Below are 19014 nucleotides of genomic sequence, written 5' to 3'. Positions count from 1 at the left end.
AGACATCCCACACACATCACCCACATACCACATTGCCCCACACAAACACACAGCACGCACTTCATGCATACATATACTCTACCCCCCATTTACCATACACACACATTCTCACCCATACCCCATACACACATATATACCTCACAGAGATACATACACATTCCACACATATTTCACATACACTCTCCCCAGCATGTACCATACTCCACATAGCATACACATATAGGACACATACTCCTCACACCACACACACACACACACACACACACACACACAAACACCACTAGAGACACATACACCACTCATGCTCCACTCCCCATACCACGCATATTCCATATACCACACTCACACTCCATACCCCGCATATGAACACACACTTACCAGAAATACATACAAACACCACACACCCATAAACCATATTCATATTCCATTCATACTCCCCTCCATGTCACACATATTCAATATTGCATACATACACCAGACACATACAACTTGCCCCACACTACACATTTCCTACATACTCCCCCTGGTGTTTACCATGTGTGTGTGTGTATACATATATATATATGTATACACACACACACTTACATACACACACATACACACATATAATACATACTCCCCACAACACATAGACACATATGCTGCATATATCACAAATATTCCTCTGCGTACCACACACACACATACTCCTATTATACACAGTCACATACACCTCCTACTCCTCCATTCCATACATCAAACATATATAGACCACATACACTCTCTTCACCCCACACAAGACACATATGCCATAATAGACACATATCTACACATACATCTCCCACATATCCCCCAAACCACACATGCAAACTATACTAAACACCACACAGGTACACATCACATACTTTCGCACCACACACAGACACATATATTGCAAATACTACGTCTTCACCTACTACAGACACACTCCACATACCACACACAGATAAGCAGAGACCACATATATATAACCATACATATATTCAACACATACTTCACACCCCACATACTGACACATACATTACCTACAGTCGCATACCCAGTCCTCCCTCTCTCACTACAACATACAACATATACACCATATCATATGCATGCCACACATAATGCATACTACACACATTCCATATACCACACATAGTACACATAAACATATACCAGAGACATACACCATACACTTATAGCACACACCTTCCCAAACCATATATACACTCCATATGCAAAAATGCACTCTCCTACCACACCCAGACACACCACATATAATCCCTCACCACAAACACACTATACACTCTATGTACATACACCCACACACCATACTATATATATGTGTGTGTGTGTACCCAAATACAACACACATTCTCCCACATATACCATACATACTCCACACATATACTCCATACCACAGATATTCCATATGCACCACACACATTCCACACACACACAGACTATGAGCACCATTCACACTGCATACACACAACACACTCCCACACCATACACATTCCCCACACCACAAATACACACATTATACACATACCACACTCCCAATACCACATATAAACACATACTTCCCCATAATACATTATACACATTCCATACACACAAATCTACGACACATACTATACTCACAGACCATACATAATCCTTCTCATACTACAATACATAACACAGCTACTGTAGCACATATACTTCATATACAGTACACATTTACCATGCCCACTCCCCACACCCAATGCATACTCCATAAACACACACATATACCACACACTCTCCCCACTTCCTATACCACACACTCTCCCCACTTCCTATACCACACACACTCTCTCTCCTTCTCAGACATTCCCCCTCCATATCATGTATTCCATAAACAACACACAGAGACATACACTTCCTACACCACACATATATATATATATATATACACAAAGATACATGCCTCATGCCATACACATATACAGAACATACATTCTCTGCACAAAATACATGCCACACACATTCCCCACACCATACACGTACAGCACACACACCAACATTCCTCAAACACAGCACATACTGATACACACACACAGTATACACACACTCTACCTCTATAGTATACCAATCAATCAATCAACATTTATTAAGTGCCTTCTATGTACCAGGCACTGTGCTAAGTGCTGGGGAGACAAAAGACAGTCCCTGCCCTCAAAAAGCTCCCAATGTAATGGAGGAGACAATAGTAAACAAACAGAAAGAGCAAGCTATACATAGGATAAATAGGAAATAATTAACAGAGGGAAGGCACTGGAATTAAGAGGGTTTAGGGAAAGTGTTCTGGGGAAGAAGGGATTTTAGTTGAGATTTAAAGGAGGCCAGGGAAACCAGTATGTGAAGATGAGGAGGAAGAGAAATGGAGGACAACCAGAGAGAATATCCAGGGCAGAGAGATGGAGTTTTTTGATCATGCAACAGCCAGAAGGCCAGTGTCACAGAATTAAAGAGTACATGTTGGGGAATAAGGTGTAAGAAGACTGGAAAGGTAGGAGGAGGCTAGGTTAGGAGAGGCTTATGAAAGGCAGAGAATTTTCTATTTGCTTGTGGAGTCAAGAGAAAACCCCTGGAGTTTGAGCTGGGGTGGGGGGGAGGCAGGAGTGGGGAGGGCAGTATGTGACATGACCAGATCTGCACTTTAGTGGCTGACTGGAGTGAGATTTGAGGCAGGCAGACCCACCTGCAGCTATTGCAGTAATCAAGGCATGAGGTGATGAGAGCCTCCACTAGAGTGTGGGCAGTGTTGGAGGAGAGATGTTGGAAAGGTAACATTGATAAGCACTGGCAAGAGCTTGGATATGGGGGCTGAGAGTGTGTGAGGAATCTAGGATGACTCCTAGGTTGTGAGCATGAGGGACTGGGAGGGTGGTGTTGTCCTCTATAGTAATAGGGAAGGTAGGAGGTAGGGAGGATTTAGGGGAAAAGATGACATGTCAAGTTTAAGACAAGTACTGGAGATCCATTTCCAGATATCTGAAGGGTAGTTGACTATGAGAGACCAGAGGTGAGCAGAGAGGCTGGGGCAGGATAAGTAGATCTGACAAGCATCAGCATAGAAATGGCAATTGAATAAATCCATAGGAGCTGATGAGAGAAGAGGGCCTAGGACAAACCCCTGAGGGACACCTACCGTTAGAGGGTGTGGTCTGAATGAAGATCCAGCAAAGGAGCCGAGAAGGAACATCTGACTGATAGGAGGATAACTAGAAAAGAGGGGTATCCCCAAAAGCTAGAGAGAAGAGAATATCCAGAAAGAGCGATCAGCAGTGTCAAAGGCTACAAAGAGGTTGAAGAGGACTAGAACTGAGAAAAAACCATTCGATTTGGTAGCTAAGAGATCACTAGTAACTTTGGAGAGAGCAGCTTTAACGGAATGAAAAGGTGGGGAACCAGATAGGAAGGGGTTAAGGTGAGAATGAGAGAAAAGAAAGTGGAAGCGCTTACTGCAGACTCCTTTTTGAGAAGTATAGTCCTTAAGGACAGAAGTGATACAAAATGATAGACAGCAGAGGGAGAAGGATAAAGTGTGTTGTTTTTTTGTTTTTTGTTTTTTTCAGGAGAGGAGAGACATGGACTTTTTGTAAGTATTGGAAAGGGATGAGTGGGCATGTGTGTGCTGCATGTGTGTTGTGAGGAGGTCTGAGTGAGAAGGGGGTGAGTGTGGATGTGGATGTGTGTGTGCTGTGTGTCTACGCGGTGCGGAGTGCGTGAAGAGTAGGGAACTTAAAGATTGTGTGTGCGTGTCTGTGTGCTGTATGTCTGCACGTGAAAATGCGCCTATACACAGAGAGAGATTAAAAATAAATGAGAGTGGGATGACAGAGGGGGCAGTTTGTTGGAGGAGGTGGGATGTAACGAAGTTGTTTGAACAGGTAGAGAGGTGAGCCTTGTTAGAGATTAAGGTCACTTCATCACGTGAAACAGGGGCAAAGAAGCAGAGAGTGGCAGAAGGCACCTGAGTGATACGAGTTGAGGAATGTGAGAGAAGACTGATCTCGCTCCCCAAATCACACACACACACACACTTATCCCTCCCTTCCCCGCCCCCCAACATTCCCAGCGTCTCAGCAGCAGGTGCCCGGCATCTTTCTGAGCTCCTCAACCCCCACTCCCCGGGGAAGAGGGGAGGGAGGGAAGAGATGGGGAGGGGGAAGAGAGAAAGAGCGCGCGCGCGCGAGCGCAAGCCGCGGTTGCCTAGCAACCGGAGGTCGCGGACAATAAAGCCCTTTGTGCGTGCGTGCCTACGTCCGCGCGGACTGCCCAGAGTCTTCGCCGCCGCCGCCGCAACGGCAGCAACTGGCACTGCAGCAAGCGCTGCAGTCGCAAGCCGGGGCTCCTCCTCCGCCGTGCCGCCGCCGCCTCAGCAGCCGCCGCTTAGCCTACTTCGCCTCGCGCTCCTGCCTTCGGTCCGCGCTCCGAAAAGCCGCGGCGGTCTTTGGCCAAAGCCGGGCCACAGCGACACCCGCTGGGCCCGGGCTGCAGTGACCACGAGTAAGTAGAGACCCCCCCCCCCCCCCCCCGGCTGCCCCGCCAAACTTGGGGACCTTGGACAGCGATCCTCGGAAGTCTCACGCTAGGGCCCAGGTGCTGGCCACGTGGCCCTTCGTGGGGCCAGAGCAACCATGGCCAAGCAACCCTCTAAGGTGCACGGTTTGCGAACCGAGGACTCTCTCATCGAAGGAGTCAGTGACCAGGTGCTCGTGGCTGTGCTGCTTGGCTTTGCCTTCCTGGCTGTCGTGGGCTATGCCCTTCTAAGAAGTGCTCAGCAGAACATCCATCCCAACAACCAGGAGCTCGTCAGGGTACTGAGAGAACAACTACACAGGGAGCAAGATCCTCCGGCCCCTCGACCTCAGTTCTACACGGACCTGTCCTGTCCCATCTGTTTACATCATGCCTCTCTTCCCATTGAAACCAACTGTGGCCACCTCTTCTGCGGCAACTGCCTCATTGCCTACTGGCGTTATGGTTCATGGCTCGGGATGGTCAGTTGTCCAATCTGTCGACAAACAGTGACTTTGCTATTTCCTGTGTTTGGTGAAGATGTCCATTCTGTCGATGCCCGGCGTTTACATCAAGATATTCATGACTACAACCGAAGGTTCTCAGGGCAGCCCCGGTCTATTATGGACAGACTTCTGGATCTCCCCACTCTGCTAAGGCATGCATTCCGGGAACTGTTTTCGGTGGGTGGACTTTTCTGGATGTTTCGCATCAGGATTGTCCTCTGTTTAGTGGGAGCCTTTTTCTACCTGATATCACCTTTGGATTTGGTTCCTGAAGGCTTGTTTGGGATTCTGGGGTTTCTGGATGATTTCTTTGTCATCTTTCTCTTGCTTATTTACATCTCTATCATGTATAGGGAGGTAATAACGCAAAGGCTGAACAGATGAAATAAAGGTTGGAGAACATTGTTTGTTGTTGTCATATGTGTCCTTAGAAAGAACCACTTGAATATCATTTAACAGGTTCACAATACTAATGTTATTAGTTGGTATTTGTATCGATGTTGAATGTTTGGAAAGTGTTTTGTAAATGTTATCTCATTTGATCCTCACAAAATCCTTGGGAAATAGGTGCTATTGTTATTGTCCCCATTTTACAGATGAGAAAATTAAGGCAGGCAGAGGTGAAGTCACACAGCAAGGAAGTGTCTGAGACCAGATTTAAACTTAGGACTTCCTGACTCCAGGTCTGGTACTCACCATATTAATAATGATGGCTATATTGCTTTAAGGTTTGCAAAGTGCTTTATATATGTATTTTATCTTTTGATCCTCACAACAACCCTGAAAAGTCGGTGCTATCATAATCTCCATTTTGCAAAGAGCAAACTGAAAGAAAGGTTAGGTAACTTACCTAGAATTACAGAACTAGGAAGTGTTTGCAGTTGGATTTGAAATCAAGTTTTCCTGACTTCAAGTTCAGCACTCTATCCCCTATGCTACCAAATTGGATAAACATGCAGTAAAACACAATGGGAATTATATTTAACATGTTGATGGCTCCAATACTAATGTTAGATTAATAACTACAGTTAGGTGTATTTGTTCACTGGTTACAAAGCAGTCTTCTCTGAAATGGTGAGATTAAAGAAAAAGGGATGCTTTGATGGTATCATGATTTTACCTGTCTTCCAAAACTGCTCCAATTAGCAAGATTATAGGATTATGAGTGGTGGAAAGGGACCTGAGAAGTCATTAGTTCAAATGACTCATTTAACAGATGTGGAAATAGACCATGAGGGAAAACTTTCTCAAGGTCACACAGGTGGGAGGTGGCACAGCCTGGGCTCAAATCCAAATCCAACATGATTTTACTGTAAAATTATATCAGTTATCCACTACTTAATGTGTTTATGTCTCTTCAGTGGAAACCTATGTGATGTGTAGATATTGTGTAAAATATTGTTATTAAAGTGAAATGCTGCATGAAATTTAAAGACTCAGTTTGTTTTTTTGGTACTGGCTAAGTACCTGGAACAACATTTTCCTTCTCTAATGCAACATGATTCTTTTTTTTTTTAACAGTTGGAGCTAAAAGCAGCAACCTCCACTTAGAGAATTCATTTGAGTTGTACTTTGGTTTTCATAAAGCACTGTATAATCAATTCCAAATTTCGCAATCTAGCACAGTGTATAACAAATATTACATATTCAATAAGTGCTTGCTGAATTAAAATGCATACATTTCTTCCCAACCAAGAGAAGATTCACCTGTATCCTGGAAATGACAATCCAAATGACTCTACTTGGGATAAATCAGGAGCTAATAAGTGAGTATCCAGTTCCCCTTGATGACTTTGAACCAACAGGCACAAATGAACTACACCCTTAGGTCCTGAAAGAACTGGCAGATAGGAGGGCTAAGCCCCAATCAGTGATATCTGAAAGATTATGGAAAATGAGAGAAGTACCACAAGGTTAAAGAAGGGCAAATTTAATCCCATTTTTCAAAAATGGAAGGACAACCAAGTCTGCACACTGCAGGCCAATTAAGTTTTACTATGATTCCTGGAGAAATACTAGAATAGATCATTAAAGAATTGACTAGCAAACATCTAGAAAGGGAAATGGTGATTACAATGAACCAGGACAGTTTCATCAAGAAGAGACCAGCTCAGACCACCTGCATTTCCTTTTTTAACAGGATTGCTAAATTAGTATATGAGGGAAATGCTGTGGATGCAGTCTACCTAGGTCATAGCAAAGCTTTTGATAAAATATTTCCTACTATTCTTTTGTAGAAAATGGATACATATGGATTAGACAATAATGTAATCAGACAAATTTGAAACTGGTCGGATAGCCAAATGCAAAGTGTAGTTAATGCTTCCATGTCAGTATCGGCAGGAGGTCTCCAGTGAAGATACCTCAGGGATCTATCCTTGGCCCTGGGCTATTTAATATTTTTATCAATGATTTGCATAAAAGCAAAGCTGATCACATTTTCAGCCAAATCTCATTCAAAGCTGGCAGGGCCAGCTACCATAGTGGATGAGAGAGTCAGGATTCAAAGCTGTAGCTATAGCTTTGGGCTGCAGTTCAATAGAGATATATGTAAAGTCTGCACTCGGGTACAATAAAATCAATGTTCCAAGTGTAAGGCATGGATAGCAGTTCTAAAAAAGATCTGGAGACTTAGTGGACTACAGGTTCAACAGGAATCAACAGTGGGATATGTGAGCCCAAGAAGCTAATGTGATCTTGGGCTATATTAACAAAGGCATGGCTTCTGGAAATTGGGTGGTGATAGTTCAACTGTACTCTGCCCTTGTCAAAACTCATTTGGAGTATCACTTTCAGTTGTGGGCAGTACAGTTTAAGGATATTGATATGCTGGATTGGTCCAGAGGAACACAACCAGGATGGTCTAGGGACTTGAGTCCGTGATATATGGGGATAGGTGGAAGAAATTGGGCATGTTCAGTCTGGAAAAGAGAAGTCTCAGGGGAGATATCATGAAAACTGTCTTTAAATATTTGAAAGACTGTTACACAGGTGACAGACTAGCTTCGTTCTAACTGGCCCCAGAAGGCAGTACCAGCAGCAGTGGGGGGAAGTTGCAAAAATATAAATTTAGGCTTGATATCAGGAATAACTTCCTAGAAATTAGGTCTGTCCAAAAACTGACTGAGCTGCTAGAGAGGTAGGTTCTCCATCCTTGGAGGTCTTCAAGCAGAAGGAAGAAAATTACTTACTGATTTTGATACACTGGGGATTCCTTTCATGTGTGGCTTGGGCTAGATGGCTGTGAAGGTTCCTTGCAATTCTCAAATGATCCAATTCTGTGACTTCTTTTGACTTTAGTTCACAAATGACACAAATGAAGATGGCACAGCAGGAGGTCATGCACAGCCACCAGTGATGACAGAGCATAAAACATCACTTATTGTGTTCCCTTGCACAGACAGTGATAGCTTTGGTACTAAGAGGACACAAACAGAAAAACACAATTCTCTACCTTAATGTTCTTCTAATTCAATTAGAGAGGGGTATCAGCTGGGTCCCCATGTGAAAATGTCAATAACAATTCTATTATTTCAATGTCTGAGTGACTGAGGATTTCTGAGGTCCCCTATAGTAGAACAAAACAAAGGTAGTGAAAGCCAAAGCGTATAATGTTATATCCCATTTTAGTGGGAGGGATCTGGGGATAGTATAGATTATTAGTTGAGGAGGGCAGGCTGGAATGAATCTCCTCTGGAAGCCTTCTATTTCCATGAGATGGTTTAAATGAGTTATGCCCCAAGCAGAAAACGGGCTATGTGACATCTTAATATTGTTGCTATATCCTTAATTCTAAGTCCCCAACCCAGTCTGATGTGTGGATGAAATATTTTTCATAGAAACCCTATAGCTGCAGGCACTCATCAGATAAGGAAAATGGAAACTGTGCTGATATATTCTACTCCTATGTTTATCAAACTGTAAAGGGATGCTTAAGGAAGCAAAAGGAAGGTAGACTGGGTTACATTTTCAATGTCTCTGAACTATTCCAACAATTATAATTCAGGTGCAAATGATAACTTAATTTAAAAATTTTTGAAATCCCTGCTGATTTCTTTGTTAAGGTAAACATTTATCATGTTATAATATTATGGTTTGAGTTAGACTTAGATTAAAACATATTGAAATGGGGACACACTGACATCTTGGAATTTCCAGACCTGCTTATACACACTGCATTCATTTGGAGGAGGAGTTCTTAAGATCTGAGGGGTCATAGACTCATTTGGCAGTCTGATGAAAAAACTTTGGACCCCTTCTCGGAATAATGTTTTTAAATGCAAAAAATAAACTACAAAGGAATACAAAAGAAATAAATGACAATAAGTACGGTTTACAAAACTAAAACCAAAACAAAAGCTCTGTGACCCTGAGTTAAGACTTCTTGATTTAAAGAGATTTCTAATTCACCATATCAAGTATTTATCAACTTGTTTAATTCAGTATTTGAAATCAGAGTAATATGTTCTCTAGGAGGCACTATGGTATGATGAAAAGAACACTTGCTCTTGAGTCAGAGGATCAGGGGTTGAAATCTTATCTCTGATAACCTTGCATAAATCATTTAACTTAATAATAATAGCTATCATTTATGTTGTACACGCCTACTACGTATCAGGTACCATGCTAAGCACTTTACAAATATCTCACTTTATCCTCACAGCTCTGAGAGATCAGTGGTATTATGTTCCTCATTTTACATATGAAGAAACTGAGAGAAACGGAGGTTAAGTGACTTGGCCAGGGTCACTCAGCCAGGGAGCACCTGAGGTCCCATTTGAACTCATGGATGCAGGTAGATGGAGCAGTAGATAGAATGCCAGGCCTACAATCAGAAAGACTTAATCTTCCTGGGTTCGAATGCAGCCTCAGAAATTTACTAGCTGAATGACCTCGGGCAAGTAGCTTAATGCTATTTGTCTCAATTTCCTCATCTGTAAACTGAGCTGGAAAAACAAATGGCAAACCATTCCAGTATCTTTGCCGAGAAAACTCCAGGTGGGGACATGACTAAAATGACTGAACAGCAATAACTTCCAGATTCCAAGTTTTAGTTACTGCACCTAATCTACCTAATCTCCCTGGCCATCAGTTCCCTCATCTGTCAAGTAAGAGGTTTGAATTAGATGGTCTTTGAAGTTCCTTTCCAGATTTATGATTCATAGTAACCTCAAAGGAATCAGTAAATCTTCATTACTGGAGCAAGAGAACAAAAAGTACTCTATCTGACCAGTTAGGGTGAGGTGGCTTCCTCCCACCTGACAGATGGTAGTTGACCTTGAATTTGAGATTTCAAGGTTTGTCAGGTAAGCTCCCTCCAATAGAGAAAAACAATAGAAAGAAGGGATTTCACCGTAATACAATAAAAAATATCTGCCTTAAATCAAGAGCCAAAATATTGTGCAGTGGAGAAACATTTGGAGCACTCTCCCTAAAAAGTGTCACAAGAATGCCTGCTGTAATAATTTCTAATAATCATTGCCCTGGAAATTATAATAATTGCAAAAAAAAGAAAGAAAGAAAGGAAAAAAAGATTACTCTCTGCTTAGGGATTAACAGAAATAAAAAGGTCAAAATATCATTATTTACAAATAGATAATCCAACTATCAATGAAAAACTGAGACAAAAATAAGTTATCCAGGTAAAAGGCTAATCCCTCCCTCCCCAATCAGGTATACTTTTATTTACCAGTAATCTTTATTTAAAAAAGTAAACTCCATTTAAAAATCATTACTGTGGGAATTAACTAGCCTAGAAATTCACATAACAACTAAAAGACGACCTAAATAATTGTTTGAACATTCACTGTTCATGTATGGGTCTTATCAGTGCAGCAAAAAAGACAATACTCTAAAATTTAATTTACACATTTATAAAAATCATATATTTCATAGGAAATACAAAAATATAAAAATATTCATATAAATCATATATCCTATATTTCATCATCTGAATAGGAAGCTTGCAGAAAGCAGGGAGTCACCAAGTCACAAATTATACCCTGAGAGTTATCTGGGGCACTTGGAGGTTAGTTAGTTAGCCAGTATGTGATTGTGGCAGTAGCAAGATTTGAAGTCACTTGCTCTTGACTCCAAAGACACTGTCTCTCATATTTGTCAAGTATGAAAGAGAATTAATAACTTGTTATTTAAAATATGTCACCAAAACATTTACAGAGACATATACTAGTCCCAAAAGGTTTTAAAAATGGTAGTGCTGATGTGAAAATATGTTTAATATGAATGTATATATAGAGTCTATATCAGATTGCATGCTATCTTGGGATGGGGGAGGGGAAGGAGAGGGAGAAAATTTGGAACTCAAAATTTTAAGGAAGTGAATGCTGAAAACTCAAAATTAACTATTTTTTTTAAAAAAAGGTAGTGTCTTTGGGGATGAATCCCACAAGCCCCTGTCCTCTTCCCCTACTAGTCAATCACATTCAATACCAACATAGCCTTTAAAAAAATGAGAAATCATTAATTTACATATATCATGGAAAACAATTACAGATACATTTGTACATTATATGTGAGGACTCAGGCACTAGCCAATCCCTTTTTCAGTCTGCACAAAGATCCTGGGTGGATTTCCTCCCATCCCTGAGCCTATATCTGCTAACCATTATTAAAACTGTCCCCAAGGATAGCTCTGAACAGCAGCAGCAGCAACCCAATGATCTCCCATGTACTGGGTTGCTTCTTGGTCTTCTATACTTAAGAATTATTATAATATATTGATATATAAATACACAATATATATTAATATATTATTGACAATAATTAATGAAAAGAAATTCTGGGTGAGGAAAGAGGAAAGCCAAGATAATGGAGTAAAGGCAGAGACTCATCTGAACTCTCCCAAATTCTCCTCTGAACAAGATTAAAATAACACCTCAAAACAAATTCTGGAGCCCAGAACCCACAGAAGAATGGGGGTGAAACAATTTTCAATCCAGGACACCTTAGAAGGTCAGCAGAAAGTGTCTGTCTCATTGGGATGAAGGTAGAATGAAGGCTATCCTCTAGCAAGCCAGCAGCAAGTCTTGGAGGACATCAAATCCGTGGTGGTGGCTTCTAAACCTCTCATAGTAGGTAAGGGGGGTCAGACAACTGGTCAGAAGGAGATTACAGGAGACCCTTTGCTGGCACTGGCTGCAGGACATATAACCTGGGAACTGCATGAATACAATTACAAAACAATTTTCACACAAATGAATTCAGATCTAAACAATTGGGAAAATATTTATTGCTCATAGGTAGGTTAAATCCATATAATAAAAATGACAATCCTAGTTTAATTTACTTATTCAGTGCCATACCAAACTACCAAAAATTATTTTCTAGAACTAGAAAAAAATAGCTAAATTCTTCTTGAAGAACAAAAGGTTAGCAATATCAAGGGAATCAATGTAAAAAAATATGAAGGAATGTGGCCTAGATGTACCAGATCATAAACTGTACTACAAAGCAGTGATCATCGAAACAATCTGTTACTGGCTGAGAAACTGGAACAGATTAGGCACACAATACACAGTAGTAAATGACCCCAGTAATGTAATGTTTGATAAAGTCAAAGAGCAATTAGGCAAACAGGTTTAAGTGACTTGTTCAGTTTTATGCAGCTAGTAAGTTTCTGACACCAGATTTGAACTGAGGAAGATGAATATTCCTGACTTCAGGCCCAGCAGTGTGTCACCTAATTGCCCAAAAGCAAAAATTGAATTTGCTGCTGTGAAGGAAAACCTCAGTTGTTTTGATTTACAGTTTTCATATTATTAGTGACTTAGGGAGTTCTTTCAAGTAGTTATTAAAAGTTTGCAATTCTTTTGAGAATTGTTTGTATATATATCCTTGGATGAATGCTTTATTGAGAAATGGCTTCTGGTGAGTGTGTGTGTGTGTATTTTAGTTCTTTATATAGCTTAGACACTAAAACTTGTCTTAGAAATTTTTTTATTATATATATATATGTATATGTTTTACTGTTCTACTATTTCTTTTCTTACCCTGGTACATTAATTTTGCTCATGTAGAAGATTTTCAGTTTAGGTAATTAAAATGATCTATTTTCTTATTTGTAATGAACCCTATGTCTCATTTGCTTAAGAATACATATCCAACCCATAGCTGTGAGAAGTGTATGATCTGTCTCTCTCCTACTCTTTAAAAATGGTATAATCTTTAATATCAAGATTACATACCCATTTAGAACTGGCAAGTAAAAAGGTATAAGGCTGTCATCTAAGTCTACTTTTGACCACATTGCTTCCTCACTTTCCTAACAGTTTTTTAAAATCAAATAGTAAGTTCCTTCCTAAGTAATATATGCATTTTGGTTTCTCAAACACTGGATCATTTGCATCCAATATTTCTGATTCTCCCTTGTCGAGACTGTTGAATTGAACTATATCTGTAGTTTCTAACCATGCTCAAATGTATTTGCTGACTGCTGATTTATATATACTTTCAGGCTTGAAAATGCTATTTTTCCTGCATCCCCTAACTTTTTTCATTGTCTTTCCTGAAATTCTAGCTCTTTTCTTTCTTTTATCTAATGAATTGTTATTATTATATCAAGTTCTATAGGGTATCCCTTTGAACTTTGGACAGAAAGATGTCAAGGGAGAATATCACCAGCCTCCCAGGAAGGGGGGGGGGGGTGGGCAGTAAGTTTCTCAGGATGAGAAGTGGGTCTGAGATCTAGAATAGGAAGGGATCTCAGGGCACACTGTGTCCAGCCCTCTTACTTAGCAGATAAGGAAACCATGGCCCAGGGAGATTAGCTCCAGAAGGCCTAACCTTTCAATGAATAAGAAAATATGGTTGATACGAAAGATTTTCTTTTTCTTGTCTGTGCAATGTTCTTTAAATACAAATAATTCCAAGTAGATAATACAACTTTACTTTGAAAAAAAGATTTTCCTCCACCTACTTCTATTTGCAATTTAGGAATAAAAACATTCCCTGTGTCAACTGACCTAGCTTGGTCCATTTCAAGGCATTATGAAATTCTTTCTTCCTGAGGCTGAGGGGAGAAGTGACTGTCTCCTCCTTCCCTGTGTCCCTGGGACACTGAGTAACTTCGACCCTCCGCTGACAAGCTTAGTGTCATAGCTGGCTCCCTCGGCAGGGCAGAGCCTCAGGGTACGTCTCAGGGAGCCCAAGGACACTGTCAGGCAGCAGGCACAAAGGGAGGCTTCTCCACCTCCAATTCCATCCCCGTTACACAATGAACTAGAAGGCTGCATTTGGAGGCACAAGCAGGACACCATCCAGCTCTTGGGTACTACCCCCAAGACCCCTTTGCAAGGCTTAGCTCAGGGGCTGCCTCTTCAGTGGCCTTTACAGATCTCCCAGCTGGAAGCGTTCTCTCTCCTTCCTCAAAGGACCCTCCCACATAGGCTTAACCTCTCCTTTGCCCCCATGCCTCCCCCCAGCTTCTCTTAGACATTTGCCTCTGCACTAATCCTTTGAAAATGGTTCTTGGGGCAGACGCTGGGCCCAGGACCAAGGGACAGCTTCTGCACCTTCTCAGAAGTTTTCTCAAAACGGCTACTGCCCACTGCTCCCTGTAACCTTGATGTGCCTGCGTGGAGAAGACTGTCCAGGAGAAATCAATTCAACTTAAATCAATTCAACAAGAGCTTACTATATGGCAGACAGGCAACTCAGTGGCTATCAGTGCATAGAGAGCTAGGCCTGGAACGAGGAACTCCAGCCTTAGACCCTTGCTAGCTATGTGACCCTGGGCAAGTCGCTTAACTTCTGTTTGCCTTGATTTATCAGAAAAGCGAATGGCAAACCACTCCAGTATCTTTGCCAAGAAAAACCCATGAACAGAATTGGCATGCTATGGTCCACGGGGTCATGAATAGCTGTGTATGAATGAACAACAGAAGCATATGCCAGACACTAGGAGCTGGGAAGAAGGCAACAACTGTCCCAGCCCTCAAGGAGCTTAATAAGTGCTTGTTGGTTTCTGGACTTGGACAGTGAAAGTTAGAAGGTTCAAACCTGAGCTATCCCTGAGATATTACAGGAAACAAAACAGTAAATACTTGAAGAAAGCAGCAGCAGGATCCAAGAGAGGTTCAGATATTCCCTACCTAAGTGCTCAGAACTTGGCCCAAACACAAAGTCTAAAGTTGGGAAACAAAGCTGGAAGAATGAGGTTTTTTTTTAAAAGAATCCTACCATAAAGACCTATCATGGTGACAGATGCCCAAGACATAGAACCCCAAATAGAGAATGACTCCAAAAGATTCACAAGCAAAGCCTCAAAGAGAAATAAAAACTTAGTCATAAGTGCAACTAGAATTTCTGGATGTAGTGAAATAAACCATAAGCCTTACAAAAGAGTTTAAAATAACTGTATAAATGAAATGATAGTACTAAGAAAATGAACTGGAAAGAAATGAGGGTTGGAGTAACAATTTAAAAGAAAATTAACAAATTGACACAAGAGGTACAAAATCTTGCCTAAACTATAGAGTCTCTGAAAATTAGTATGGACTAAACAAAAATTAATGATTCCATGAGACAAAAAGAAATATGAAAACAGTGAAAAGATTGAAAAGAAATATTAATATTTACAGGAATGGACCTGGGAAAGATCAAGAAGAGAGAATTTAAAAATCACTGAGCTTCAGGGGGGGAGAGAGAGATAGAATCTTATTTCAAGGAATCTTCAAATGCCTCTTTGAACCATAAGAATAAAGGTCAAATAGTTCATCTTGCTCTGAATCTCATCATAGTAAGAGTGAAGTTTCTGTTTGAGAACTCTGTGTACCATCTTTGATTTGTTCCCCATACCAGGGTATTGCATGACTGTTTTTGATCTGTATATAATTACCCCTTTGTCTTTAATGTTTCAAATCAAGATAAGCTTTTTATGTGCATCTTTGGTAAAGGGCTGCTACTGCAGCCCTTGCATTGAAAATCAAAGAAGAGAGGACACAATCTTGCTATTTCTTGGGATGGTTCACCTTCCAGCTAGGCTGTGCCATCTTTTGCTTCCCACTACTACTTTTCTTGACATCACAAACCTTGGCAGGTGACCATTGGCTGTTTCTCAGCGTCATGATGTCATCACATCCTCCACAGGAGCCAATCAAGGTCATGGAATGTCTCCCTGGACAATGGGAAACTACCATCAGGCCAGCAGGGATAAGTGGCCTCCTGAGCATCCTTGGGGAAGCTTCCTCCTACCCCACCCACCACTTTTCCCTCCCTTCTCCTCTAAGGGGGAGGGTACAGTTGTGTGTGTGTGACATTGAGAGGGAGGAGGGGAGAGCTGCAGTAGCACCACCACTAGCAGCAGCAGCCTATAAATAGTAGAGGTGCTGTCAGAGGAGGAGGAGGAGGAGGAAGAGAGGAAAGGGAGAACAGACCATTCATTCTGTGGTGGGCAGAGCCAAATCCCTTCCACTCTCCAGATCAGCTCAAGTATGTGTGTGTAGTTACCTTAGCCTCAGTCTCAGCAGGTGGCCAGTGTGTGCCCCAAAAAGGGGCACCAGCCCAGGGGGCCCACACCCCTTTGTCTGCCAGCCCCTCACAGAGGACAGATGGACCTGGAGCCTCTGGGAAGGCAAAGCTAAGGACCTCTGGAGATGAGAGGGCAGGGACCTTCTCCCTAAAGCCACAAGGGAGCTGGGAATAGGATCCCCTTTTTTCTTCCCTCCCTACCTGCATGGCACCCCCCCCCCCCCCCCCCCCCCCCCCGCACTCCCAGAAAGAGGGTGTCTAGACTGGTCCTCCCCTCTGTCATTGCCCTTGGCCTGGGCCCCAGGAGAAGCTTGAGGAGGAAGTGACCTTGACTATTCCTGAGAAGTAATAGAGGTCCCCCGACACTTGTCCTCACCCCTCCTTGTCCCCACTCCCTTCTCTGCCCAAAGGATGCAAGGGCCTTGTGATCCTGCAAAGGACATGTCCATGGACCTTACAGGGACAAATAGGGCTAGCTTACTTCCGATCTTACTGGGGGGGCGGAGGGGGGAGGGGGTCATACTTCTTTCGGGGAAGAGACTGCAGGGGATGGGAGGCCTGGGGTGGGATGGAGAGGAGGGTTTTTCAGAAGGTAGGGGACCTCAGTCCTGCACCACCACCCCAGCAGTCACCTCGACCTTGGTGAAGAGTAGGGCTGGGAGCCATTTTCCCAAAGACTGGGAGAAAGGGTGGGGAGGCAGGGGAGGGAAGAACTGCTGATTGGTCCTTTTGAAAGAATTTGAGAGCCTTTGGCCAAGAGCCGGCAGCTGATTGGCTGTTGGGAGGCACCCATTGAATGGAATCCTTCCCACCTAGTGGCCAGCCTGCCTCCCCCCCAAGCCCCAGAGCAACATGGGCCGCTCCCCATGGCTACTTGGTGAGGAAGGGGGAGGGGTCCGGACAGCTGCTCACCTCTTTTTTCCCTAACGCCCTCACATACAACCTTGGCCTGGACTGGGGGGCACCATGACCAGAAGTAAGAAGGAAAAAGGGGAGCTTCTCTGCTGTGGGGGTGGAAGAGATGACACCCGCATTTCTGTTGAGGGGGGAGGGGGGCATGAGGAGGGCCTTTTCTGAATGAGGGAGCAGATCCCCAGCAGGGAGTCCTCACGTTTGAGATTTGGGAAAGACAAGGGCTGGCCGCACGTGGCCGTCTTCCTAAGGGCTGGCCGCACGTGGCCGTCTTCCTAAGGGCTGGCCGCACGTGGCCGTCTTCCTAAGGGCTGGCCGCACGTGGCCGTCTTCCTAAGGGCTGGCCGCACGTGGCCGTCTTCCTAAGGGCTGGAGGATGAAGCCCATTGGTGGAGTATCACGTGAGACCTCCAAAGAGGAAGGCAGTGATTGGCTGGCACGGACCGAGGGGAGTCTGTGAGTCCTCTCTAGTCCTGGCCTGCCAGTGCCGGAAGAGACTGGAGCGTGGCGCCGCTGAGACCCTGGTACCTCTTTGCCCTGGCGTGAAGGCCTTCTCCTGTTAGTTCCTCCGCTCAGACGTGGCTACCGTCAGGGGACTCACCAGGTTCATGGGAGGTAGGGGACCCCTTTCCTAGAAGAGTTCAAGTGCCAGCCCCGCGTGGCTGTTATTTGGGAGGTGGGATGGGGTTTGGTACGCCTGCCATCCACCTGGCTAGGACTGTTCTGAACCATTCCTGGGATGGAGGGAGCGTTTTGTGACCAGGAAGGGAAGCAGTGGAAAAACCAACCTCTGCTTCATTCCAACCCCACCAAAAAAGACACCCCAGGAGATACTGGAAGTGAACTAGGGCCCCTGCTTCTCTGGGAGGAAAGGACGTGAGTGGCTGTGTGGTGGCACTTTCTCCAGACAGCTGCCAGGCTATGCCCAGGAGACTCTCAACAGCCCAGGGAATCGTATTCTTGCCCATATCAGTATTTTCACCCATGATGGATAAAATAATGATTTCTTGTGTCTTTTCTGCAAGCCCCCACATGTGCTGCCTGAAGATGTTTCCAATCATTTCCTGACTTGTTTTCCTTTGTATGTCTCCAGTGTGTCTTATGCAGAATGATCTCTGACTCTGTAAAGAGATGGGCCAAAGTCAGAGGCTAGAGAGAAGGCCTGGTCCCAGGCTTTCCAAGAAACTCAGAACCCATGGGGTTGGCACCTGCACCTAAAGGACAATGGCTGCTCCCATGCAGACTGAGCCCTCCTCTGACATCCCTGTGATGTCAGCTTCAAAGCAGCCACTGCCTGGACTGTTTGATCCTCACTCCCCTCTTCCACTGAGACCCTGAAGTGACTGTTGCCCTACAGGAGATGTGTATGTACTGGGCCCAGCCTAGACTGACTCTGTGGACCAGAGTCTGTTTCTGGTTCAGGGGAACGTACTTTAATCAAGGCCCCTGTTTGGAGGCTTGCTCCCCTGACCCACTCCCATCCCCCACTGCCAGACCACACTGTAAAGACAATGGCCTTCTGGTGCCTTCCACCCTATGGAGTAGAGCAAAGAAACTGACTTGG

At 43.4% G+C, this 19014-nt stretch overlaps 1 pseudogene; it reads left to right on the top strand.

Annotated features, from left to right (window-relative positions):
- The first annotated feature begins 4329 nt into the window (after positions 1-4329).
- LOC140516230 (E3 ubiquitin-protein ligase RNF170 pseudogene) lies at positions 4330-6478 on the top strand (annotated as a pseudogene).
- Positions 6479-19014: the final 12536 nt, after the last annotated feature.

The sequence above is a fragment of the Notamacropus eugenii genome, chromosome X (genome assembly GCF_028372415.1).
Source record: "Notamacropus eugenii isolate mMacEug1 chromosome X, mMacEug1.pri_v2, whole genome shotgun sequence".
Lineage (NCBI taxonomy): Eukaryota > Metazoa > Chordata > Mammalia > Diprotodontia > Macropodidae > Notamacropus > Notamacropus eugenii.
The sequence above is the reverse complement of the archived record's forward strand: the minus strand, read 5'-3'. Positions and strand labels throughout refer to the sequence as shown.